Genomic DNA, 6,000 nt, shown 5'->3' on the forward strand with positions numbered 1-6,000 from the left:
ATTAACTTAGCTAAACATAATGAAAGAAAGAAACATAAATGAACAAGATAAGAACATAAATGAGAAAGAAGTTAACTAAGTAAAGGAAAGGAAATGAAGTGCATAAACTTGATATTAATGAAAGCAAAACATAAGCAATACAAAGAGAGAAAGCAAGAGCATGATCTTGATCTGGAAACCAAGATGCCTCAATACATGGTAAGTGCCTCCTTTTATAGGCCAAAATTGGGAACTATTGATTTGTTGACTAATTGATGAGTGGGTGGCCACATCTTGACTAGATAACAATCCTTATCTTCTTGTCTGATCAAGACATCATTGCTAACATCATAATTTGCCCAGAATCCTCAAGAATGTTCTAGGAAATTGTCTCAGCTTTCCAACAAAAAAAAGATGAGGTCATTTGGACTTCTAGAACTCAAGATATGGGCTGAACACTAAATAGTGTCTGGGCTGCAGGACAGCTTCGGACTTCTTCGTTGTTCCTATATTTTGGACTTGAAAACGGCCTTCTTAGATCTTGGTGTCCAAATGAAAGTTGTAGGCCTATGTTTTACCTTTCCATCCATATAAAATGGACCTAAATCCGAGATCTAGAGCTCCAGATATGATCCAATTACCGAGCACTGTTCCGGTTTGGACTGCACCGACATCTCTTTTCTAAGTTTGGCCATCTCTTTGTCCTTTAACTTTCAATGCTTAAACTCATCAATCAATCCTTTTATTTATGTGATAGTCCTGCATTTAAAATGAGCATTTACCATAAATTAAGGTATCTTATAATATTAAACTTGTTATTATAAAACATGCTTTAGTTAAGGAGTTATTGATACTTCAAGTGCAAAATGATGATATAAAACCTTGATAAACATGCACTTTTAAGTACTAATCACACCCCCCAACCAGCTTATTACTAGTCCCTAGTAATCTAAAGCGTTAAAATAGAGAAACAATTTGCAAGTTCCACAAAGCAAGGCATTCATCATTCAACTTCCATTAATCTATCCAGATAAACAAACTCTCATTAAATTTATATTCCTGCTTCATACTTTGTAAACAAGATATTAATAAAACCTTCTTTTTGTGTGCTCAATGAAAAACATAGATGATGGGGCTTTTGTTGGAAGAAAACAATATTATGTTCAAATGTTTAAGGTGAACTTCCTTGGGTTAGGATTTTTTTTCTTCTTTTTTTTTTTTTTTTTTTTTTCTTTTTTTTTCTTTTTTTTTTCTTTTTATTTATATACACATACAACTTAAAACACAATGTATCTTTAACCCATGTAACGAGTTTTAGGCTAATGACTCCCAAACCAGTTGGTCTTAGGGCATTAGGTGTTGAGACACCCCTACGAGCTTAACAACTCGGGTTGCAGATACTGATACGTAGATAGTGCAATGTTTGATTCCCTTAAGCTTTTTCTCCTTAACCCATGTAACAAGTTTTGGGCCAATAGCTCCCAAGTCAGTTGACTTTAGGGTATTAGGTGTTAAAAACACCCCTTCGGGCTTAATTGCTTAAGTTAGGAGGCTACGAAACCAAACTTATCCACGTTTTATTATCATCAATACTATCTTTTTTTTTTTTTTTTTTTTTTTTTTTTTTGCAAATTATATACTATCCTTTTCCCTTAGTTGTTACCTTCAACAAAAGAACATAATTAATGTAATAATCCAATGTGCAACCCACAATCATATGTTAAAGTGTGTGTGTGAAAATGAAGGTTTAATAATACTTGTTAAATGAGTATAGGAGCAGAATCAAGTGATAACAATGTGAGAGTTTGTAAACCTGAATATTTCAAGAAGTATTATGATAGACCTTGGTAATGAAACTTACTAAGATGTGTCTCTAGAGTCAATAAAATTGATTCCATACTCTGCCATCCTAATAACAATTTTGTCAAATGGTTTTAATAATAGCAAAAACAGTTAGCAAGTTAGTATTTTTTTTTTTAAAACTACTACCCTCTCCCCCCAACCAAAACGAGACATTGTCCTCAATGTTCGAAGGTAGAAAGATAGAGTATAGAAGACATCACCTGAAACATCGAACAATGACAAACCTGAAACACACTTAAACAAACATAAGAAGTAACAAAACAAAATAATATGCTATTAATAAAACCAAAAGACACAAGGTTTCACAGATGAAGGCTCAAATCTAATCTAAGCTTTTTACTTTATTTTAACAAAGCATGTATGTACAGGTAGTTGTGATTGTGGCTCACATCTTCCCTTGGTTTTACGTCCAAGAACGGCTTAAACGCCCTCTATGGGTCGGGGATAGGCTTCCCATCCAGTTTTCTTAAAAACTGGCAAAACAGGGTCTTTTTTAGTCAGATTCCCAAGACTAAGTCGATCATGTTCTTTATGGAATTGTGGCCATAAATCATGAATTACACGATGCACATCTCCACTAGGATGCGTCTCAAGGGTCAATAAAAAATTATCTAAAGACCCCTTACTCAGGCCATCCTTAATGAATTGTATTTTATCTTCACGGTTTACAGATACCATTCCTAAAGAACGACATGTCGCATTACAAGTCCATCTGGCACATCGATGACAGACTTTCAGTCGTTTTGCACGACGTTTCTTTGCAAAAGTGCTTTTTACCTGTTCCAGGCATGTGTGAAATGAAAGAATTGGAGGACTCACCTGATAATCGGACCTTTGCTTCAATTAGCCAGCGAATATCTTCAGGAATTCCATGATTCATTAACAACCTCAATCTTGCACACCTAGCACGGTAAATTTTTGTAATCGCATTCTAAGGCAGAGCGGGAAAATACCTTTTCAACTTTTCAAGAGTGGTGTCCATTTTAAAATTAGAATTGGGGAAAATATTCAAAGAAGGGAGAAAGAGCAGAGAATTGTACAAATATATACAAATATCAGTTATTTGGGAAACTGAAAAGAACCGACTTAAGAGTCACGGAGTACCGTTATCCGCCATTTGACCGGGGTGAGAGACTAGCAAAACAAAAAGTCACACTAAAAAGCAACAAAAAAAATGTGAGAAAACAAAATAATCAACCTTTATCAATAAGATTATTCAAACCAATGGATTCATTTTCACTAGGAAACTCATCAAAGTAAGCTTTTAAACGATGTTCATTTACCTTCAAAAACATTGTCATTCTTTGAATTCTCAATATCAAGGGCCCCATAAGGATACGCATGTTTCAAAATAAATGGACCTCTCCATCGTGATCTTATTTTTCAGGAAATAAATGGAGTCGAGAATTATAAAGCAAAACGTTTTGACTAGTATCAACTTTTTGACAATTTTCACAAGTTTTGCATAATGCATGTGTGTCCTTGAACATGGTGGGCCAATAAAATCCATTTTGTAAGATTTTTGCAGTTGTCTCTCTTTGATGAGAATTGACTCCCACATGCTTCAGAATGACAAAGTTTAATGACATTACTTACCTGATTGTCGGGAATGCATTTTTGAAATATTTGATCAGGACAATTTTTGAATAAGTAAGGGTCATCTAAGTAAAAGTTCTTCACTTCGTTCAAAAACTTTCCTTTGTCTTCGGTACTCCAGTGAGCTGGTAAATCTCCTGTTGCAAGAAAATTGATATTTTTAGCAAACCAAGGCATTGAACTGAGAGAAAGTAAGGATTCTTCAGGAAAGTAATCATCGATTGGTGTGATGTCAGATATCAAATCTGTTGTCACTCTTGACAAAAGATCGGCATCAATATTTTCGGTGCCTTTTTCATCAGTGATTTCTTCCTGAGAATAAATCATTTGCAAATCTTCATATTCATCCAACTCAATTTTACTCAAAGTAGATTCAAGTTGATCATGAACTAATTCTTCAATATGATCTACTTCTTGTAAATCATTATCATCTCCAGGCTGCTTGCAAACGTTGAAAATATTCATCTCTAATGTCATGTTTCCAAAAGATAACTTCATGAGTCCATTCCTACAATTAATCAATGTATTAGAAGTTGCAAGAAACGGACGTCCTAAAATAATAGGAAATGAATTACATGCTTCAACAGGTTGCGTGTCCAAGACAATTAAAAATCCACAGGATAAATGAATTTATCGACTTGTACTAACACATCTTCAATTATTCCTCTAGGCACTTTTACAGATCTATCGGCGAGTAAAAGAGTTACAGAAGTTGGTTTTAACTCACCTAGATTGAGACTTTGAAAAACTGAATATGGAAGTAAATTCACACTAGCTCCAAGATCAAGTAAGGCTCTTTCAATTTTATGTTCTCCAATAAAGCAAGAAATTGTAGGACAACCAGGGTCTTTATATTTTCAAAGCATTATTGTTCTGAAGAATGGCACTTACTTGTTCGGCTAAAAAGGCTTTCTTTTTTACATTCAATTTTCTCTTCACAGTGCACAGATCTTTCAAAAATTTAGCATAGGAAGGTACCTGTTTAATAGCATCCAACAAAGGTATATTGATCCTTACCTGTTTGAAAATTTCAAAGATTTCAGAGTTGTGATTGACTTTCCTTTGTTTGGTCATGGCATGAGGAAATGGAAGTGCTGGCGGGAATCAGCCTTCTCTTTGCAATGTTCAGACTTCAACCCTTCCTTACCCTGAGAGATAGACTCATCATCTTTCTCACAAGGTTCAAGAATGAGCTTTTCAATAACCTTACCACTACGAAGAGTGATGACTGATTTGACTTGATCCATGTGATGGCTTCCAGAACCACTTGCATTTGCATTGTATTGCCCCTTTGGATTTTGCTGTGGTTGAGAAGGAAACTTACCTTTCTCTTGGAAACTGAGAGCAGATGTTAATTTTGCAAGAGCATCTTTAAAATCGGTCATGCTTTGAGTAAGTTGAGTGTTGATTGTCTCCTGCTTTTCAATGAATGCATGCAATGTTTCCTCAAAATTTCTTCTAGGAGGTGGAGCATAAGGAGGTGCATATCCATGAGAATTTTGGAAATTATGGTGTGCTTGAAACGGTGGATGTGAAGTTTGTGTATTATTGTTGTCACTCTTCCAACTGAAATTTGGGTGATTTCTCCAACCAGGATTGTATGTTTGCGAGTATGGGTTATGGTTGGGCCTTTGGAAACTGTTTAAAGCATAGGCTTGTTCATGGAGGCATTCCTTGAAAGAAGGCAAAGTTGGACAATTATTTGTTGCATGCTCATTTGTTTCACAGATTTGACATACAATGTCTTGAACAGATTTTAATTGACCACTCTTTTTCAATTCTAGTGCCTCGACTTTTCTAGCTAAAGATGCAAACTTGGCTTGAAGGTCATGATCTTCCCTTAGGTTGTGCATACCTCCACTAGATGTATGAGGTTGAGTTTTACTTGGTGCCTCATAAGTACCTGTGGTATCCCAATTTTGAGCATTTTCGGCTAGCAAGTCTAGGTACTCCATTGCTTCATTAGGGTCTTTATCTTCAAAAGTTCCATTGCACATCAATTCAACCATTTGCCTATCTCTAGGTGTCAAACCCTCATAAAAATGTGAAACCAATCTCCATGTTTCAAAACCATGATGTGGGCAAGTATTAAGCAAATCTCGATACCTATCCCAACATTGGTAAAATGTTTCTCCTGGCATTTGAGTGAAAGTGATGATTTGTCTTTTGAAAGAGTTTGTTCTATGAGATGGAAAAAACTTCTTTAAAAATTGTTGTTGCATATCATCCCAAGCACGAATGGATCCTGGTCTCAAATTTTGTAGCCATGTTTTAGCTTTATCTTTTTAATGAAAAAGGAAAAAAGCTTTAATCGAATGGTGTTCATGCTACAATTTGAGTCATTATAGGTATTACAGACCTCCTCAAATTCCCTTAAATGCAAGTATGGATTTTCTAAGTCTAAGCCATGAAAAGATGGTAAAAGTTGAATAATGCCTGGCTTAAAATTAAAATGAGATGCATCAGGAGGGAAAACTATGCATGAGGGTGCACTTGTTCTTGTGGGATTCATGTGGTCTCTAAGTGTTCTCATACGGTTATTCTCATTATTCTCATTATGAA

The sequence above is a fragment of the Populus alba genome, chromosome 1 (assembly GCF_005239225.2).
Source record: "Populus alba chromosome 1, ASM523922v2, whole genome shotgun sequence".
Taxonomy (NCBI): Eukaryota; Viridiplantae; Streptophyta; class Magnoliopsida; order Malpighiales; family Salicaceae; genus Populus; species Populus alba.